Source organism: Canis lupus, chromosome 37 (assembly GCF_003254725.2).
Source record: "Canis lupus dingo isolate Sandy chromosome 37, ASM325472v2, whole genome shotgun sequence".
In the NCBI taxonomy this organism is placed as follows: Eukaryota; Metazoa; Chordata; class Mammalia; order Carnivora; family Canidae; genus Canis; species Canis lupus.
In genome coordinates, this window is record NC_064279.1 from 15,794,615 (window position 1) to 15,817,466 (window position 22,852).

Here is a 22,852-nt window from a genome sequence, read left to right on the forward strand (position 1 = left end):
CCCAGGAGTAAAGTGTAGTTTAGTCCCTTCAAGGCTATCTATCTGGGGAGGAGCTGTGGATCCTGTTTGTGTTTCAACTGTCTTAGTGGTAAAATGGGAATAGTAAGCGGATCTACCTCATAGATTTGTTGAGACAATTCAATAAGATAAAGTTTACAAAGCACTTTGAAGGGTGCTGACTTTCCACAACAAAGTCACTTGTCCACCCTGGGCCACCTCACTAGTCACAGAGTAAGTGCTCAATAAATACAGGGAGTGAAGCCTATTATTTCTATCACCTCAGTCCTCAGCTCTCATGGGAAATTCCAAGATATAGGAAGGGAACTCTTACCATAGAGTAACAATAAAAAGGAAAGCACTTTTGAGTATATTGAGCTGCTAACTGTCCTCCCCCATGATGACTTGCCTAGCCTAGGGTATGTCTGATGTGATGGTCAATGACTAAATACTTCCAATATTCTCTCTTTTATCTCCTGGTTTCTTAGCATTCAACTTTTCTGGGATCAGAAGATGTCTCACAGTAGCATCATTGAAAAGGAATTTGCTTTTCAAGAAGGATAGCTGGTATGGAAATATGGAGTGGAGGAGGAAGGCAAAGTGTAGATGAATGACTCCGGAATGCACCACAGGGGACCCCATATCTTGGCTACCTGCTGGGCCTCAGCACCTACTCTAAGATGTAAGCCTCACTGATGTCACCAGGAGGAGAGAGCTTGTCTCCTTTCTCTTGTAAGAATCTTCTCTTATTCCTTTCCCTCTTACTGCCTTTCCCCTTGCTGACCGCAGAGTCACTTCTGGTCCTCTGTGGGCTCTCTGGGCTCCCTTCCCCTTTCCCTCTGTAAAACACGTTTCTGTATCACAACAGTGAGGCATACACATGTCTGGTGAGGAGCAAAGAGCAAGTTATCAGTAGTTCCTTAAGAATTATTTCAGGTTAGGGGAATAAGGAGATGAAGAGTAGAATCATTGTCTAAGGTAATCCAAACAGATTGCTTCCAGAAAGGAGAGGAAAAGGAAATGTCATAAACCTGGTGTGAAGGTACTAGATGGCTGAGTGATCAGTCAGCTTTTTTGCAATGACCTCTTTACTAGCTTTCACTGGCCGCTTGCTGGGGGGTGACATTTGGATGCCTGGCCCTGACAAGGGTTCATATCCCATGAGATTATCTGCAGTTGACATCAGCAATATAGCTCTGAGTTGAGGTTACAAAGTTACAGAAACTAGGTCATCCATTCCCTGGCAGGCAAAGGTTTCTTACCTGTTCAGTCATCCACTCTTTACCCAATTTTATTTTATTCCAATCTCATTAGTTTTCATGGATCATTTTAAGCCATTGTCCCATTTCTTTCTGTCTTCATCTGGTTCATCAATGTTGGCTTTGCTCTCCTGCTGCTTCTCTTGAGGTCAGACCCTGATGTTTCTGGCCCTTATATCTTTTCCAGCAGAGTACAGTGTTTCTGACTTATCTAAAGTTAAGCATGCTACTACAAGGGGTAATACCTCCCAAATCACTACTTAAAAGTGACTTTGAGGCTCAACACTTTTGACCCTTGCCAATATAGACAGAAGACAAAATGAGACATTCTCTTCATTTGCTCTGTAACGGTGATGTAAAATATGAGTTAAATATTCTGTAAATAGTCAACACTGGGTAATGGATTATTGTTGCCAATTCTTTCTCTGTCCCGTTTCTTATTCTTCCATCATTGCTTCTTATTAATAGCTTTTCTTTTCCACTCTCATTTGTTTGCTGATAGTAATTCACTCAATCTATCAGGAGACAAGTTGCATCTGTAAGATAATAATAGTGGCCCTTTGTTAAGTCCTTGTGATGTAACATAGCAGTTAAGAACTTAGGTTTTTTGGCCATCGGAAAAGACGAATACCTACCATTTGCTTCAATGGGGATGCAACTCGAGGGTTTTATGTTGAGTGAAATAAGTCAATTGGAGAAGGAAAACCATCATATGGTTTCACTCATATGTGGAATATAAGAAATAGGAAAAGGGGCTATAAGGGAAAGGAGGGAAACTGAGTGGGGAAAAATTAGAGAGGAAGACAAACCATGAGAGACTCCTAACTCTGGGAAACCAACAAAGGGTTGCAGAAGGGGAGGAAGGTGGGGGGATGGGGTAACTAGGTGACAGGCACTAAGGAGAGCACTTGATGGGATGAGCGCTGGGTGTCATACTATATGTTGGCAAATTGAATTTAAATTTAACAAAAGGGGTAAAAACCCTTAGGTTGTAAGCCTTGTTCAAATTCCAATCCTGCCCCTTAGCTACTTGGGTTCTAGCTCTTCATGTTTCCCTACATCTACTTTTGCCATGGTTTCATCTTGGGAAGGGTGGGCTTCTCCATTCTTTGAGTTTGGGCTCACCCATGTGACCTGCCTTGGCTAATTTTGAAAGGAATTAGCTCCATGCTAGTTCTGAGCCTATGACTTAAGTGGCCTCATAAGTTTCCACTTTGTCGCTTTCATCTCTACCAGCACCATGGGAAGAATATGCCCCAGCTAGTCCACTGGTCCAAGAGGATGAAGGAACAGAACCACCCCCGCTGAATTCAGCTTAGCACAGCCAACCTCCTGAAAACCCAAAAAGGCATGACATCTATGACTTACTATTGTTTGCCACTGAGAACGTGTAGTTGGTTACACAGCACAATTGCAGCAACAGCTAGCTGAATCTTCTCTTAGTTTCCTAACTTGAAAAGAAGGGATCATAATTGTACCTTTGAATAGGGTTGTTGGGGACAGTAAATGAGACAGTGCATGTGAAGTGCTAGACAAACTGCCTGATACCCAAGAACAATTAATGCTTCCTTGTTATTATCATCACTGTGTGCCAGGAGCTGATGTGCCTTCTCTTTATCTATGTGTGCTTCAGTTTTACCACCTACTATGTGGAAAGAAATGAGGTTTAAATGTGAGAAATTTTGAAAAAAAGTTGAAAGCACCCTTTAAATATTAAAATCCATCATTTCTATAACCTTCAGGTGGAGAAATAAGAGTGAGTTCCCAGTAGCCTGCTGAAATGGGCCAGAAAGAAGCAAAACTGGAGAGCGAAAACTTCCTTGAAGGCTCAGTCAGAATGGGCTCATGTGATCATACAACCTCTGCCATCAGATTAGGAAGGGAAGACCAAAGACTTCCTTCTAGGAATTGATGATAAAGATGAAAACAAGGAGCTAAAGACTGTTTTTGGTTAGAAACCCGAACCCTGGGATAAAGCCTGCATGTCACTATTTCATCACTATTTTTTTTTTTTTATAAATGGCTTTATTTATTTATTTTTTTTATTTATTTATGATAGTCACAGAGAGAGAGAGAGGCAGAGACACAGGCAGAGGGAGAAGCAGGCTCCATGCACCGGGAGCCTGACGTGGGATTCGATCCCGGGTCTCCAGGATCGTGCCCCGGGCCAAAGGCAGGCGCCAAACCGCTGCGCCACCCAGGGATCCCTTTCATCACTATTTTAATGTAGCATTTATAATCCATCTCACTCTTTGCATCATGAGATTTGTTCCTTTTTTCATACACCAGAGTCCCCTGGAAGGGTTGTGGAGCTACTACCATGACCTTCTAGGAAGAAGTGGTGTGTGATCTTCCTGTCACATAGAAGGCTGTGTTCCCGAATTACTCTCATTAGGGTTTCTCTCCAGGGGTGAAGACAAAGGACGAGCCCAACCAGGTGCCATGGCCGAGCCCTTGCTTCTACTTTGTTTTCCTGGAACCAGGCTGAAGCAAGGTGTTATCAGAGTTTTTCCCGTGTATGCCTCTGCAAGTCCAGGATTTTCAAAGGAAAAACATTTAAACCTACTTTCGATATAAGGCCAGGAAATGGAAGGGGAATTTCCCCCAGCCATTCCTTGTAGGTGCCAACCCACAGGTCAGCTCATTTGCAGATATTCCTGAGGCCCCTTCCTTTCCCCCTAAAATAACCAGGAGACCCAAAACTTAAAACCAGGCTTGCAAAAGAAGTCTAGCTGCAAAAGGCATTTTAATTGAGTGCTGTTAAAATCACTTTGGCTTTGACGTCGGTGGGGATGAGCTTCATTAAATCATATGCAGAATGCGTCTGCATTTTTCTGGGGAAAGGATACATACGTTTTCAGATTTTTCAAAGGGTCTTCAGAAAGATAAGAACTACTGATTCAGAGGGTTGCTAGTTAAATTTAAGCAATTCAGTTAATTAACTGAAATCAATTAATTCAGCTAATGAGAAGATTTTTGTATTTGTCTTTACACAGATAATCATTTATTTCAAAAGAAAGCTGTTAGTACAGAAAGCCTATTCTTGTTCATGATGAAGAGCCTGATATCTTCCCAAATGCATTTCGTTCTAGCCAAAATCTGACAACTACCCGGCTCTAATCACTAAAGCCGTGTCTTAGAAAATCCACTGTTGCCTCACAGACACTGTTGGGTGTGCCGGCCTTCATATGTTGGGAGTGTAAACGGACACTCATAGGTGCTTTTCTGGGTCTCCAGTGATTTCTGAAAATATCTCATTAGTTATCCCAATATGTCTGTAAGGTGGAATTTCAATAAGCAATTGCCACAGAGCAAAGGCTGAAGGACGCAGGGCTTTCTGGTCTCTGATGCTCTGCCTGAGAAGGTGACTTCCTCCTGGAGTCCTCAGTACTGTCCTTAATGGTGTAAATAAGGCTCCTGCTTTTTCTCAAGATCCCGAGGGCAGGATTGTACTGGTGCCAGGCACTCATTTATAGGAAGCAGCGTCTGTTACCAGCCTCAGGAGCAGAAGGCAGGAGTAGTAATCACAGTCTCAGCACCAGTGGCCTCCCCAACCTAGTTATTTGTTTTTAATTAAGATGACAATACAACACCTTTTCATTTCCTTCAGGAATTGGCGTGTTCCAATTTGAAGGGGCAGAAGAAGAAGGTTCTGTGTACCCAGACCTTTGGTGCTAAAGATAGAGGGCCATGACCAAGGCCTTGTTTTCTGATTTGTGGCGTTGGAGGAGCGAAGACAGCAGGCCTCATGTATAGAGGGTTTTCCAGGAGATGGCAGTGCTCTCTAAGGCTGGATCCTGGCTCATGCCTCCTGCATCAACCAAAGAATATTGTAATTGAGACATAGCATTATAATGCATTCCGGACCACACAGCTGCTGGAGTGTCACCTCAAAATGCTTCTTACCAGTCTCAAAGTCACTGTAAACAGGGTAGGGAGATGGAAGTGACACGGAGGTGGGGGAGGAGGAGGGAGGGGACTCTTGGAGACACCAGACAGCAACAATTGGCATTGCTGTCAGTGGAGTTTCAATACCTTCAGGCCAGGAGCTACCCTGATACATATTTACAACTCTTCCTGGGTTCACCTCTGAAGACCAATAAAAGGAAATTGAAGGACATGTATTGTCTGCATTTTAATTTCCAGGTTTACAAGAAATATTTCATTATTCTAATTCAGGAGGAAATAAAACACCTTTCCTTTTTAAATGAAAGGTCTCCTTGTTCGGGGTGAAGAGCATAGCCAATCAGCCTCTCCCCTGAGAGGCAGAGCTGTTCTCAAGGCTGGGCCCAGATTCCACACAGCTAGGGACACACAGCGACGTGAGGATGATGGGGAGGAGGGCGGGGGAAGGAGAATACTGGCCATTGACCAAACCACCGCGTGTGATGCGCAGGTAAGAAATGTACTCCTGAAGCTGACGGCATTACTGGTGTGGCAGACAGAGACTGTACTTCCCAAGCCCGGACAATGACATCTCAGGACAGACCTAGGGACAGAGAATGAAACAGAGGGCAAATATCTTTCCTCTGAAAGTAGCTGTTGGCTGAGGTGCTGGTTTATGCAGGCACATTTATAGGAATGAATGAGCCCAATAATGTCAGGGCCAGAGGGATGGCAAGGACTCTTCAGTAATGTCACAGAATTTACTAACTGGGTTCACAGCTTGAGAGCTAAGTCTCTATTTCCAGGGTTCTTATTTGTATTTTTTGTTGTTGTTTATAGCTCCTTGGACTTTGCCAGAGACCTCCATATGGGTGATAGAGCGGTAAAATCAGCCAGGTGGATTGCCTGGGAAATCTGTGCAAAGGAAGATGATACTTAAAGCAGCAACAGCCTGTCTTTCAATGTCTTTGAACTCCTCCAGAGTCTGTATGTGATTTCCTTTTAATTTTTGTAGAAAACTAGTTGCATTTTGTCTTCCTTTACCCTCTTCCAGTGGAACTCTGTTCTATATTCCCCACAGATCTTTTTCGTCCGTTGAAACTCTTTCTTCATTCCACCCTCTTACCTAATTCTGACAGTAATCCTCACTTAGAGCCTGTAAAGTGTAGACAATAAATGCATGGAAGTGGTGTTCCCATGCTCTGCCGATAGCACTTGAAGTACACCTGCCTTTGCCCCAGCCAAGTGATACTTTAAAAGTTAGGAAACAGACCAAAAAAAAAAAAAAAAAAAAAAAAAAGAAAATTCATAGGTAAAATTCAGTTTTGAGTGCTGGGATGATGTTCTTTCAAGAGGCCAGCCTTTCCTAAGAGAAACCAAGCTGCTTTCTGGGCAAGTAGGAGGAAGTGCCTATTTTGCAGAGAGGAAGAAAAAATTCAGAGTGCAGAACTGAGCTATTCAGCATGTGCGTTAATAGTAGTAGTTAATAATCTAGTGAAGGAGGCAGAGAGACGGAGGCCAGGAGGACTACAGAATGGGCACATATTCAGGGTGGAGACTTGGAAGGGAACAGGGGTAAAACAAAGACTCCTCTGGGTAGTGCAGGAAAGAATGAATAGTTCTGACTACCACAAAAGAAGGAGAGGAATGCAGTGGAGACCATGAAGGTGATGAAAATGATCGGGAAAAATCTATGCACATTTACAACGAGGCAGAAAGGTCCTCTAACCAAAGTAAGTGAACGCTGGGCAGCTCACTGAGGAAACACGTTAACTCTCTGCAACCTGTATGATAACAGGTGTCCCCGATGGAACACACAAGTAGAGTCCCAAGACATGGACCAGCCCTGGTGGGACACCAGTTACCCATCCTGCTGAGAAGAATGCGTGGTGCATGCTAAGCTCATTCTTGTTTCACTTATCTGAGCTGGTTACTTCTGTTTACTTCTTACAGTGTTTATGAATCTTCAGAATTAAATTATTTTCCAAAAAATGGCTTTATGTTTGAGTCTCAGTCAAAGGAATCGAGCTTTTGCCTGATGCTCAAATATCTGAATCCATGTAGTTCCTATTGACCATCTGGCGGAATTGTTATATCATTAGCCATATTTAAACTCGTAAATATCAGCCAGGAAGACTGAGGAGGAAGTGCCAGGATTGTACAAGCTATTCACCAAAAATGGCGTCTCCACTGTACAGAAATGGTGCAAACCTAAAGAGCACTGCATTCAAAGTCAGCAAGTGCATGGGACAAGGGTCTCTCTCCTCCATTACAGAGAGAAGTATGCGGTGAGGTTGACAAAGAAAAGTCATATCACACAGCTCCAGAATGTGCAAGCCTGCAGCTTTTGAATGTTTGGACATTAGAAAGAGCTAAATTTCACAGGCCGGTGCAGAAAGATTGGTGGGAAATACACTGAGGCATCTTTTATGCAAGAATATTTCTGACCTAGGTTTCTTTGTGGTTCCTGTTGGTGGTAATGTTGGTATTGAGTCAGCGGCCTGATCTCCAATAAGCATTTTCTCATGTTGTTGTTTTTTTTTTTAACTTAAACACATAGGACTAGGAACCACATCTAAAATTATCTGGCCCAAATTCTAATTATTTTAACAGTGGAACTCTATGTAAAAAACAAACAAGCAAAAAAAAAAAAAAAAACAATCTTAATGAAACTTTATCCATTTAGGGTTATTTGGTTGTAGAGCTAACTAAAGCATAAGAGAATTTACTGGAAATACATTAGTGGTTTCAGATGATTAAAGGAAAAATGGAAGCATAAGACTGGGAATATACATAGTAGCAGGAGATGAAGTGGTCTTGAATGAACTCTAACCATTTCTTTTGTCCTTATAGTCACTGGTCTAAGGGTCAAAATCTGAGAAGAATCTGGTTAAGGTTGGGTCACATGCTTGGCTATATCTGGATGATGAGAAGAAAAATCCATCAAACATACACACACCACAAATAAAACAGATGAAAACAGTTGAGGAAAGGAAAGGGGGGAAATACAGAATCCCATCCCTAACCTTTTAGAGAGGTGTTTGCGGCATTCCATGGCACAGAATGAAAACAACTACTTTGGTTCATCTTTCGGCGATGTGGTATGATGAGACAATTTATGGTACCCCAAATTTTCAGAGAATGAATTTCACAGTGTCTTTTCACAATTTCCTCTAGGAATTCTTGATAATCATGATTACCTAACATCAACTCCTCAATATTTGCTCTTAATTCCTAATGTACATCAGTACAATCCCAAATTTATGTGTTTCCATTACTGGTTCTGTGATGTGATTATACTTCCTCACCTCTTCTGAAGTTAGCTGTGACCAGGTTTTGGCCAAAGAAATGTCAGTGAAAAGGATGTGTGTCACTTCTAGGCAGAAGTTTCAGGAGCCAGTGCACAATTCGCCATGGCTTTGGCTGACTGCTGTTCTGCTGATCAAGCATGCACCATTAACCCGGGGCCCTGACTGTCATAGGAAGAGCTCCCCAACCCAGCCCTGCTGGATTTACTGAGATACGCCACTAAGATTTTTGAATTGTTCATTGTTGCAGCCAATCCTTACTGATAGATTGATTATCTTTTATTCTGAACTCATTGAAGTAGAGTATCTGGTCTCGTCTCCCAAAAGAAGGTCCTACTCAGAATCATGGTATGTTTTCTTTGGTAAAGACTTCAGGGGTCACAGGCTTTGCTGGGCAGAAACTGAGGTCCAGTAAATTCTTAAAATTAGCATGCTAATCCTTAATAGTTGTTTAATCGAACCCCCTCTAAGGCAGGGATCTCCTTGGCAACATCTCTACTTTGAAATTAAACAGACATGGGTTCAAATTCAGACTCTGCCACTTATAAGTAATACAACCTTCAACAAGTCACTTAACCCTCTAGACCTCAGGCTACCCATTTCTAAAATGGAATAATAAGCTTTCTGCCTTGCAGGATTATTGTGAGGATTTGAGGTAGTATATATAAAACACTTACCATGGAACCTGGCATGTAGTGGGTATTCAATAAATGGCAGCTAGTATTATCATTGTCAACCTTCAGTCTTTCTTGGATACTTGCAGGGACTCGTAGACTCTTGGCAGTAAGGCCTATTCCCTCACATTGGGCATCTCTAATGGTTAGCAGGCTCCTTTTTATTCTGCAGAAATCTGCTTCTGCCTCTCTCTACTACTTAACACTTCATGTACTTCTTTTACCTTCTTGAACAGCAGAAACCAGCCTTATTTCCTCTTCTACATGACAACCTATTGAGTATCTGAATACAGCTATCTTGCTACCTCTAGAGGTCTTGTCTCTTCTAGTCAAATCATTCTTGGTTCCACTTCTCATAAGATTGTATTTCCAGATAAGCCATCTAACCTGAGAACTAGGTTTTAAAATCTCCCTGTCTGTAGTGTCTAGTAAATAGTCACTGCCAAATCACTTTGCTCCCTGGCTGTGATTGATTGGTTCAGGGCTTCCTTGATATGAGTCAAAGTTCCTTCTCTTGGAACCAAAATGGGAACAATGGAGTCCAGTTCAATCTCCTCAAAGTGAGAGAGAAATATTCTGGTATACTTCTGTTCCCCACCCCACCCCCCAAGGCCAGATGAGTAGAGAAGAAAGCAATGTAGCAAGTACAGAGGAGAGAGAGAAGAGGAAAGAAGCAACAGCTCTTGCTGCTCATACTGTGAACAGCCTTCTACTGAGACCTGTGTACCTTAGGTCCTCTGAAGCACCCAGTTCTTTGTAATACTTCCTCCCTTTTACATTTAAGTTACTTTGAGGATGGGGCCTCCTGTTCAGTGGAAAACGTAGTCCTAATTCTTTTGAGTACCTTCTAATTCTTTTTTTTTTTTTTTTTTTTAGATTTTATTTATTTTGAAAGAGAGAGAGTCAGAGAAGGGAGGGGCAGAGACAGAGGGAGAAGCAGACTTCCTGCTGAGCAGGGAGCCTGAGATGGGGCTTGATTCCAGGACCCTGGGATTATGACCTGAGCTGAAGGCAGATGCTTAACCCACTGAGACACCCAGGTGCCCCAAGTACTATCTAATTCTTGTAATACATTAGCTCATGGAACCCATCTTGAACAAAGGTTCTTGGCTCCCGTTTATTTGTTAGTTTGCATTTTTATTTTTCTGCCTCTATACAGAATGGCCTCTGTTTTAAGTCAGGTTCTCTGGAACCTAAATCTGAGGCAGAGATCCAGGTGGTGTATTTACTAAGGGGCAGCTCTTCAGGAAGAAGTTGTAAGGGAGTCAAAAAGAAGGAGAAAAAGACTAGAGTCCAGCCTTCGCCTGAGGCATAGGGCACTTAGGAGACAAAGTGGCCACAAAGGTGTCTCAGTTTGAGGAAAGGGAGTGGGGCTTTTGCATCACATCAGTTGGTGATTGGCTGGGGTTCAAGGAGGGAGACAGGGATTAACATCCATCAGCCAATCGCAGTTCATCTCCAGAGAAGGGGGCAACTTTAAGCTGTTAGTGGCCCACACTCCTAGCAGCTGGGAAAAGGTGCCTGTAACCTGGTGAAAGGGTTATAGGTAGGGCACAGATTATATCTAGGACAGCCTTCTTTGATTCTAATTATTAAATCCACCTTCCTGTTCGGGCTTGCTCTTTCAAGGACAATTCCTATTAGACCTCTCTGAACACAAAACCCCTCACCTGATAATTAACAGCTGTCCTTTTCTGCCTTTTGTTGTTATACTGGTTCTTTCATTATTCTGCAAAATATGCTGAAATTAGCACCAAAATATTAACTGTCAATTGTAGTTACTGAACATTGTAGTAGGTACCTGGGGTTTTGCTGCCTGTATCCATTTCCTTCTTTTCATGATGATAGCATCCTAGATTTCCCTTGGTAAAAAAAAAGCCCCACTCTCAATGGGAATGACCTCCACACTCTTCCAGAAATGAGCTCTGATAAACTTAAGCCAATCTGCAAAACCGACTCACCCCTTCCCAGGCACGAAGGTTGCCTTAGTGATGAGCATCAGGTTTGAGCCAGTAAAATGCAAGAATTTCTCTCGAGGTTTCATGTGAAAATGCTCCTTTAGTCTTATTAAAGACTAGAAAAGATGCAGTCTTAGTTACTGACTGGCATGGGAAAAGGATGTGATGCTCTGAGCTGTGAAACCATTTTTGGAACTTGAACCTGGGACCGACCTGAAGGAAGGATCTGACATAAAAGGTGGACAAAAGGCTTTCAAATCAACAGAGCCCAGAGGATACCATGAATCTGTGCTTTCAACCACATGGGAAGCCCATATACCCCTAAATCTGTCAGTATGTGACTCTTCCATTAGTTGCTTATGCCAGTTTCAAATGAATTTTTGTTTTTTGAAACATAAACTATCCTAAGTGATAGACTGCAGGGGGTGGGAGGAGAGATGGATCATAGTCGGGGAATGTCACCACCTACTCATTTTTGGCAAACTTTCACGTATAAACCCTCCCCTCAAGTTCCCTCATCAAATTCAAAAGCAGGAACAGTTGATTCAGCATCTCTGATAACCTGTCATACACAGCATCCTAACCTAGAAGCTGGGTGCCTAGCTGTCCACTGCAGGCATCTAGTTTTAGGATTTGGTTTCTGATATGCTGAACCATTGATATATCAGCTTCATTTGGAACACCTCCAAGAGCTAGCAGAGTTTTGCAGAAACATTCCCTGAAATGAGAAGAAAATGACCTCTTTCATGGAGGTTTCTTCTAAAGTTTATTAATAAAACATGTGACTGAAACTGTACGTTAATGAACTGCTGAAACTACTTTGGAAATAGTAAAATTGCACAAGATAGCTTAGGGGTTACGTGTATCATTTCACACTGTGGCCCACACTGTCCTAGAACTAGTTCCAGGTGTGGGGTGGGTGCAAGAGTCCCATTCTGGGCCACTCCTGGACACCAGGAGTCCTGATCTGGTCTATTTCTCTTTATCTTTCTTCCTCTCCAGAATCCTCCTAGAGCTCTTTAACATGAGGGCTATTGTTTTTGTCTCATGCCTGCAGGTTACAGTACCCCTGGATGATTTTTTTAAATAATAATCTCAGTTATTATCATGGTTAGATATCTCTTTGTTTCTTTTCTCCATCTATGGTGCCTAATGCTATCTTTGACCAGATGGAGAATGCAATTAAAATAAATATAATGTAATATAAAAATAAAACAGAACATATTGCTTTTGCAGGGCAATCTGGGCCCAAGATTTTCTGCAGTGGAAATTACTGGCTAAATAAACCTATCTCCTCATTGACACAAAGCTGAGGAGAGAGATTGGTTACAACAACAAAAAAAGAAAGAAATGTGATTATTTCCTAAATCGAGGCAAGAGAAGTTTTGCCCAAATGCAAAATTATTGAAGTAGAAAGTTTCTTTATTATTTTTTCTTTTTCTTTTTACATTAACACCATCAGCAAATTCAATAGCATCACAGTCTCGGTGCTACAGGGGATGAAAAGTTGATAAGAAGAATCATCTCCCTAAAGAAGCTTCCAATTTACTGGGGAGAATACAGGTGCATGAAAGGGGAAATAGAACTACATGACAAGTGACCTCAAACAAGTGATTGTTGTAGCTGTGTTTTGGCAGAAGCCCTGCTCCCTTGGATCACTGGATGAGAAACTCATCTTTCCCAACAAGACACTTCCAGTGCAAGGAGGCTGGATAATAACCTTGACCACTTAATCATCATAGACACTGCCTCAATAAAGATATTTTTAATACAGATAACAAAAAGACTCAAGTGTGTGAACATGAATATTTGTTAGAAGAATCCATGTGTATCTCATAGAATGCAACAACCCTTGTGCTCCAGCAAAGAAAGTAATAGGGGCTAGACAATCTGTAGAACGAAGGGTGCTATTGCCAATCTTTCTGTGACTGTGGTGCCATTTGCCTCCACTTCTTTCTGAGCACTTACTTTTTTTCTCTCTTCACACCAGCTCCTTTCGTACATGGTGGAACATCACAGACCCAGCCCTAAAACCATCACCTCCTAACATCAAGGTGCACAAGAAATGTATTTCCACCCTAGGTGTCCAAACACCTAGAAAAGAGTCTCATTGGCCCAGACTGGGTCCACTGTTCATCTCTGGTCCAATCAGCTATGGCCAGTAAAAGATGTGTCAATTAATACAAACATAGCAACAAAAGCCCACCCATTTGGGTGAGTAGCCAGCTCTTAGAAAAGTGAAGTAGAAGCTGGGAAGACACAAATCTGGGTACAAAGCATTATATTAATTCCTGGCAGTTTCGTACTTTCACTTGTGATCAGTTCTGTTTTATAATCCCATAAAGGATCTCTTTATCTTAACTAGAGTTTATGATTTATCATCGATATATGTAACTCAACCTCTTAGAACTCTGTTTCCCATTTCCAAAACCTGAGAGCAGGACTGACATATGCATATACCAGAGCCTATAGCTTTGGAAGAGCTATATTATTTTATTCAACTGCTCTCTTTATTAAACCCATACAGATACTGCCAACAGACATATGAAAAGTTGTTCATCATCACTGACCATCAGGGAAATGCAAATCAAAACTATAATGAGAAATCACCTCACACCTGTCAAAATGGCTAAAATAAAAACACAAGAAACAACAGGTGATGGTGAGGATGTAGACACAAAGGGACACTCGTGTTGTTGGTGGGAATGTAAACTGGTTGCAGCCACTGTGGAAAACAGTTAAAACCACCCTACGATTCAGCAACTGCACTGCTGGGTATTTACCCAAAGAATACAAAGACACTGATTCAAAGGGATAATGCACCCTTATGTTTATGGCAGCATTATTTACAATAGCCAAGATATGGAAGCAGCCCAAGTGTCCATCAATTGATGAATGAATAAAGAAGAGGTGGCATATATATATACAATGGGATATTATTCAGCCATAAAAAAGAATGAAATCTTGTCATTTGCAATGATATGGATGGAGCTAGATAGTATTATGCTAAGCAAAATCAGTCCGAGAAAGACAAATACCATATGATTTCACTCTTATGTGGAATTTAAGAAACAAAACAAATAAGCAAAGGGGAAAAAAAAGAAAGAGAGAGACAAACTAAGAAACAGATTCTTAATTACAGAGAACAAACTGATGGTTACCAGAGGGGAGGTGAGTGGGGGGAACGGGTGAAATAAGGTGATAGGGATGAAGGAGTGCACCGAATGATGTATGGAAGTATTGGATCACTGTATTGTAGACCCTAAACTAATATAATGGTGTATGTTAACTGACTGGAATTAAAATGAAAGCTTCAAAAAATTCTGTACACATACTAATGTAGCACATCAAAGTTAGTAGAGGTAAATTTTTATCTGAAGGATTTAAGTAGGGACATTTGGGAAAGGTTAGAAAGCCATATTCTCCTTGATTACATGCCAATAAAAATGTATGAAAAGTCATAAAAAGAGAGGAACAAATGGCAATGCCATGGAGAAATCTGATCAGAAGCCTCACTGAAGTAAATGGAAGTATTTCTGTTAGTATCTTAATTATACCTAACCAGTTATAGATTTTTTGTTCTTGTCCATCTTGAGTATTTTGACTGTTGACAGAGGATATTTGAGAGAACAAGCTCTAACATTTCTTGAACATGTACTACATGAAAACCATTTTATGTAATATAAGAAGAGCCATACAATCTTTATATTAATCTCATGAGGCAGTTATAATTGTCATTATTTTGTAGATGAGAAAAATTAAAGTTTAGGGAAGTTGAGTGGCTGGTCATAGTCATAAGCTAGAGAGGTATATTTGTGCATGAGTAGAATATCCCAGCTCTGTTCACTGCTCAAAATTTGCCTCCCCATACTTATATCTCAAAATTTGCCTCCCCATAAGTTTAGATGTCTTTGATATGATGGCTACATACCCATCCCCAGAAGGAATGACTGAAAATATAAAGGTTTTAGGTCCTCTGAATCGAGTGGATATGGAGCCTTAGGAAAATCAGTTCACCCCTGCAAGCCTATTTTCTTTCTTTATGACAGCAGGACACTACCCACGGAAGAGCTCAAGCTGCAGTCACCATGTCAAAGGATTGAAAAAATGAGGAGTTATAGAGACCAGTCAGGGTGTCCTCAGGACCTCACAATTTTAATTTTGACACTAATTATTGGAGGATTAACCAAAAAGTAAAACAATATCCTCTGTTTCCCTTTACTTCCAGTCTCTTAGAAGACACGTTGGAAATTTCAATGAAAAAGTTTCAATGGTAATAAAAGGGAAAAGTTTCTATTGTTTAATAACTTGATATTTTGGCTCTTGATTGAATCATCAGTTATCCCACTGCCAGGTCCTTCTTTATCTATGTGCCACTCTCCCTCTGCTCCTCTCTGAACATGCCTGAACATGCAGTGGAGTCACTTTCTGAGGAGACCCTTAAGTCCCGCTTAGGAGAGGCACCATAGTAGTGTGTTCAAAATACACTGTATCAGAAAGCCATGAGGCCTAGGTTCTGGACTCAACTCTGCCATCACTGACCTAGTACCTGGGGAGTCAGACCTGCATCTGGCCTTAGTTGCCTCATCTGTAAAGCAGGAGGGCAGGAGAAAAATGTTTTCCTGGGCTTCTTCTAACTTTAAGTTCCTTGACCCTGATTGAGAAGTGAGAACACTCCTCAAGGTTTATCTGGTCTCCTCAATCAAGTCTTTTTGCCCTGAGAACACTAACAGGATTTTCTTCAAGCTCCTGTCTTTCCTGCTTTTTGAGCCTAAGAGATGTGAGGTCAATACACAGGGACAAGCTGCAAAATCAGTGTAGAGCAGAGAAAATGATACTCCATTTCTATGTTATTTTATTGTGACATTCTGTGGTTCATTTCAAATGTTTTGTTGACTTGTTCTCTAAAGAGGCATGAACTTTAATGAGTTCCTTTTCATAGAAAATGCTTGAGTCCCCAGGGCCACCATGGAGCATAACTCTAGGTATGAAAGATCCCTCTGGATTGTGCAACCCAGGAACTTGCTAGAGGGGTGATGGGTGAGGCATCTGCAGCATGATTTTGACACCTTTGCTCAAAACCATTACAAGGAGTCAAAGGGCACAAACTGGTTAGCACTCGGTTCAGATATTTCATTTTCAATTCAGAGATTTCAAATTCTAACTTCACTACTCACTTGCCATTAGGTCTCAGGCAAGGTATTTACGGTCTTTCTTATCGGCACAAAGAGAGCATTTATTTCTCCTTCACGGGATTGTTGTTGAAGATAAAATTTCATCTTTCATATAAAATGCTTAGCAGAGTGCCTAGTATATAGTAAGTATCAAAAACTATCTTAGTTAATATTATTATCTCTTAAAATACATGCACACACACACACTAAATTCAAGAAAAAAGCATTGTTTTGATTATAAAACACAAAGACCATATCCCTATTGCATAAGCAAAGCAATTATGATTTTTCATTTCTTTGAGTTTTCAAGCAAAACTATGGGTATAAAATTCAGAGCAGGGCCAAATTGAATTTCCAGGAAAGTAATATCAGAGAAGCTTTTAACAAGAGAGGTTTGTTGGCTGAAAGGCATAAACACGTCTTAACCTTGGAATCAGAATGGGAGCAGACAGTGTGGCTAGTCCCTCACTACTTATTGATGAACTTCCAGCTGCACGAAGACCAGGTTATGCCTGCCAATTTTAACTCCATTCTGTGTCTTTGTTCCCTGTTACTTTATTTCTTTTCCTTAGTGAGAATATTCTTTTTTTTTCTTTAGTGAGAATAGTGAGGAGTATGGGAAAACTGGGTGCATTCATAGAATAAAACTATCGTGGGGAATGTGGCACTGAAGGGGTGGATCACGTTGGATATGGTGGGCATTCTATTTATATGTAAGATAATCTGTTTTCATACCAAAGTCACATAGAAAAATACTATAGGGGTCAGAAAGACAACATAACTAAGTGAAATGGACTGGCTTGGGGCTGAGGCAAACCAGAAAACACATATCCTCTCTGAAGAAGGCAATCACTATTCTGCTCCAGGCTGCTGTGGCCATGTTTATTCAGTGCCACTAGACCTTTCCATTTTAAAGAAGTTAGGAACTCTGGACTCTCAGGTCAAACTTTTCAAATTCTTAATTGATGGCAACTCATTTAAAAAAAAATAATAAAGTAAAACACCACTGGAGTCAAAGTCTAAGCCACACAGTTGTAGCCCGTTGTAACACCCAGCAGTAATTAGAGTTCAGATTTTGCAGATAATTGGTGTATGTGTGTGGGGAGGGGAGGGCCTGGGTGAAGTGACAGCAGTTAGACAGACATCAGTTTCTACTACATTGCTTTCACCAAACACATTTGTACTTAGTCATCGAATCTATACTTAAAGTTACAACTTTCAAAGTTTTGCTCCCAGCCATAAGGGAGCAACTGGTACCAGAACCAGATTTGCCCTCCCATCATAAAACAAGTATAAAGATGGTCAAAGGATATGATGTATTTGTTTTTTAAGCATCAAGCAACAGACAATGAAGAATTGCAATCCTTGAGAGAAGAGAAACACACAAGGCGAATCTCTTATCACTTTCTTGGGGGGCATTTTCCTGTCACAATGTAGAAATGCAGAGCTGAGATAGAATGGCCATTTAGCTGAGTTGAAAAGGCAAGGTCAGAATTCTAGACTGCAAAAGTATCTAGAATTTTCAGGAGGGTGTACTAGAAAAGAGGAAACTCCAAAAGAGGGTGTTCTAGAAATCAATGTAGGAATTCACTCTTGAAATTAAAAATGATAAAACTGTATTTATTTTGTTTCATTGCTTAGGTACATATAAAACACATGGCCACAATAGCACAAAAGATAGTGATAGAATTTTATTGTTGAAACTCATACATTTTATGTGAAGTAGCACAATATTAACTGAAATTAATTATGATAAATTAAATATGCATATTTTTAACCCTGGAAACATGGTCCTCAAAGTTTGGCTTGCAGACTAATCACTTCGGCATCACCTAGGAATTTATTAAAAATGCAAGTTATTGGTCTCTACACAGACTTACTGAATTAGGAACTCTTGGGAAGAGGGCCATCCATTTTTGTTTTGCTTTAACTTGTAGGTGGTTTGAGAATCATGGCCTTGGAGCAAGAAAAAGCAAACCAAAAAAATTATAAAGATGTGTTTTTAAGGTGATAGCAATGGAAAGGAATAAAGGACTCTTCAACTAATTTTATGATGCCAGTATATCCCTGATGTGAAAACCTGAAAAAGACATTACAAGTAAAGACAATTACAGACCAATATCACCTGTGAGCATGGATGCAAAGACCATAAATAAAATATTAGAAAATTGAATTCAAAGGCACCTGGGTAGTTCAGCGGTTGAGCATCTGCCTTTGGCTCAGGTTGTGATCTTGGAGTCCTGGGATTGAGTTGTGCATCAGGCTCCCCGTGGAGAGTCTGCTTCTCCCTCTGTCTATGTCTCTGCCCTTCTCTCTGTGTCTCTCATGAATTCAGTGAAATGTGAAAAGAATAATACATCATGACCAAGTGAACACAGGCTGGTTTAATATTTAAATATTTAACATTTAAAGTCATTCAATATAATTCACCATATTAAGAGATAATAAAAAGAGTAACTATATGATTATCTTAATAGAGGCAGGAAAATATTTGACATAATTCAACACTTATTCATAATGAAAACTTTTAATAAACTGAAAATACAGTGAACTCTTCTTAACTCAATCTATATCTATCTATATCTACATTTTTTTACAAAGAGCCTAAAGCTAACACCACATTCGATGGTGAATCAATGGATCTACTCCAACATTGGGAGCACGTAAATTCCACTTCATTCAAATTGAACTGTAAGTCTTAAGGCAAGAAAAATAAAGAGCATAAAGACCAGAAAGGAAAAAGTGAAACAAAGTTTATTCACATACTCATATGATTATTTATGAAAAATATTTTAATATTTTGAATATATTGCTATATACTACCAACAATTTGACAAATGAAATTCTAAAATATTTAAAACAACATCAAAAAATCAAATTGCTGAGAATAAATCTAATAAAACCTGTACTGGGTCTATTCTTATGAGAAAATAAATAAAACCTAAAAAAAAATAGAGAAATATACCATGTCTGTGAATTGGAAAAGTCACTATTGTTAAGATGTCAATTCTCTCTAAACAGATTTAAATATTCTACACATTCTCAATCAAAATCTCAACTGACTTTTCTTTGTGACAATAGACAGGATAATTTAAAAACATATGTAGAAAAAATGCAAAGGGTTTAGAATAGCCAAAATAATTTTGATAACCTGGGACAAGATGTGCTATCTGTTTTAAAAACTTACTATAAAGGTATAGTAAATCAATAGTGTGGGATTGGTGTCAAGATAGACAAATAGATCACTAGATTATAACAGGTCCAGAAATAGACCCATATTAAGTCACCTGATTTTCAACAAAGGCACAAAGGCAATTCAATGGAGAGAGGAAATCTTTTCAATAACTTGTGCTGGATAGCCTTATCCGGAAAAACAAAGCAAAACAAAGCTGTGACTTCTACCTCTCACTATACACAAAACTGATTTTAAATGGCTTCTAGACCAAAATATAACAGCTAAAATGTCAAGTTTCTAGGAGAAAACAGAAAACTATCACTGAATTCTAGAGTTGGCAAAGATTTCTTAGATGAGACACAAAAGGCACTAACCATAAAAGAAAAAAATTATCGGGTAGACTTTATCAAAATTCTAATTTCTCTCCTTCTCAAGAAATACAGGTAGGAAAAAAAAAAAAGAAATACAGGTAGGTAAAAAAGCAAGCCTAGGAAAACATATTCACAAAAGCAAGCCTAGGAAAACATATTCATGTTAGTTTTATTTGATAAAAGTTCTCATCTATATTTATCAAAAACTTCTACAAATGTGCAATTAAAAACAACCAAATTTAAAAATGAGTGAAAAACATGATCAGACATTTCACAAAAGCAGATGTATGGATGGCTAATAAACATGTTGAAAAGTGCTCAGTATCATTAATCATTAGGGAAAACCATCAAGGAAACTTCCAGAGTGATGAAAATGTTCTATATCTTGATTGAGGTGTTGTTTACATAGGTATATATGTTGACAAAACTGATTGAACTTTATACTTAAGATTCAAAAAAAAAAAAGATTCATATCTCACTGAGTATATATCTTATATCAACTTAAAGGAGTACAAATGGCTTGCATTTTTTTCTAGCTCATTTGTTGCTATTCTAGTATTCATACTTGTGAATAGATTTGGTTTTGTTTTCTGGTTTATTTTGTCATTTATTCATTCAACATTTACTATGTATCCAGCTTTGGGTTTTAGGGAAACCAGCTTGTCATCAATTTGGGTATGATGGGGCAGAAGGCAGTGTGGCCTGAAATTGACTTTGGACTTTACAAGATGAACACAGAGGGAAAATGACTGGGGCATAAACCAAGGAGTTGACATTGGAGATGGAGAAAAGAAAAAAGGAAACTTATTAGAGACGTATTTGGAAGGTATACTCAACAGGACTGATTAGATTGGGGGGCAGAGTAGGGAGGTTCAGTCGAGGGAGAGCTGTAGAAGTACACTTAGGTACCTGTCTTAAGTGACTAAAGATGAATGATGGTATCCAGTGATCAAGAAAGGAATAGAAGAAAGAATAGGTTAGGGTAGGAAAGGGATATGGGTAATAGGCTAATACAAGATGGTAAGTTCAGTCCTGCACAGATTGAGTGAAGGTGCCAGAGAGAAACCCAAAAGAAGAGGCCAATCAAGCAATTGGGTATAACATCAGAACACTGAATGCTAATTACTTTCTGCTTTGCAGTAGAAATTTGGCTTGGTCCCACAGTCCTTTTTCAGTCTTATCTATAAAATGGGCTCAGTCCATCTGACTACTGTCACCAAAATATTTCAAGATTAATGGCAAAATTTTGACTTGGTTTGTATTTTAAAAAAATCATCCCCAAACTTCAGGTCAAGCTCTAAGATGTGCTCTCATGGTGGGAATCAAAAGCATACGGTGTGTGGAAGCAGGTGGACCTTGATTTCAATTCCTCTCTGCCACGCAGGAGCTGGGTGATCTCGGATAAATTAATTTTTACATACCAGCTTCAATTTCTTCTCCTACAAAAGAGGATTAGAATCCTATTTTGCAGCAATGTTGGAGTCTGTGTGGGAAAGTACCTCTCCCAGAACCTGGCACACAGTAAATGCTTAATACATATCCGTATACCAGTAGCTTTGCTTTCAGCTGATGAACGGATGACGTTTCACCAAGAAAACAGACCTAGCTAAAAGGGCAAAGTATGCCAAACCCTGGACTCCGTTTTCCTCCATCCCTCTTCAAAGCCCAGGTCTTTCTCCCCTTTTTGCATCATCAAAATCAGCCCTCAGGAGAGAATGTGACATCAGTCATTAGCCTCTCCTTGTTAATGAGCTTACATCATCTCTTCCTCCCTTGCCAGGGAGACTTCACATTCCAAGCCTTCTATGTAACAATAGAAAGAATGGCTTTGTTTCTGGTTAAAGGTTCAGTGTGCTGGTGAGGAAGGAGGCTGTGCAGAGCGGGGCCCTTTCCTGGGACTCCTGAATTCCTAGCCATGAAAGTAGCTAATCCTTTCTTTTCTGCCTCCCAGTTTGTAGTAAACTGAAGGAAAGCCCTATTTCACCAGAGCTGGTGTACAGACAACCCAACCAGGCCTCTGCAGCTCTACTCTCCACCCTCTCTGCCTAATCACCTCCCTGGCTGTGTAGTTTTATTTTGGATTTCAATTATTATATTATTAGTAGTTGTAATTCTCCATAAGAGACAAATAGGGGAAAGGGGAGTATTTGTCTATTATTTGTTACTCTTTAAGCTAAATGTCTACAGGTTAATTAAATTGAAAAGTATTCCCCCTGGGATGTTCCAGATCCCTGGTGGTCCAATAAGGTAATAAAACCATGGTGAAACTGAAAGCATTATTGCATGGTGCTTTATTCTCATCAGCAATGGCATCCAAATACAAATTCAGTCAATTATTGGGTGATTCAGAACAGGTTTTCTGGGAATTTAATTATCAGAATGGTCTGTGTGGGCACCGTGGTTGCTGTGGGGCAAACGAGCTGGAGTCGGCCAAGGGCCAGTGGTCTCATGTCCTGACTAAACACATTTACCCAGAAAGCAACTATTGAACAAAGAACTCTGCTCTGCTTTTATCAAAGAAAGTGTCTACCACAGCAGCAACCTCTGTTAGGAATGTGTGTGTGTGTGTGTGTGTGTGCACGTGCACGCGTGCGTGTGTGCACGTATTTAAATCACCTCATTTTCTTTGTTTCTCCAACCTCCCTCCATTAATTCATTAATTTGGTAAGTCTTTGTAAGCATCCTAAATTCCCCCAAACAATAGGACAGATGTTATCAGATCTGAGCAATAATGAAATCAATAAAGACTTTGGAGGGGAGCAAGAAGAAAGGTACAGGGTAATAGCAATTCTTCCCTGAAAGCAATCTAACCCATTTTTAATTTAATTTGGAGTGCCATTATTTCAGGATTCCAAATGCTAAGGCCATTTTAATCATGCAGATCCCATGTCTTATTGAGTTGTGGCAGAGAATTACTCTTCTCTGTGACCCTGAGTTAGCAAGGACATGCTGGGCAAACAGCCAAGGTGCTATAAGCTCAATAATAATAATAATCTATATTTAAAGTTAGCATGATGGCTATTAGCCATTGGCTCTCCTGATAGGAGGAGT

The 22,852-nt window shown here is 40.1% G+C and overlaps 1 long non-coding RNA gene across 1 annotated transcript; it reads right to left on the bottom strand.

Annotated features, from left to right (window-relative positions):
- Positions 1-178: 178 nt before the first annotated feature.
- LOC112656709 (uncharacterized) lies at positions 179-22,852 on the bottom strand. The gene is made up of 3 exons (XR_003134606.3): positions 21,223-22,852; positions 18,440-18,569; positions 179-1,792 (listed from the first exon to the last, which is right to left on the bottom strand). It is a non-coding gene; the product is annotated as an uncharacterized LOC112656709 (long non-coding RNA).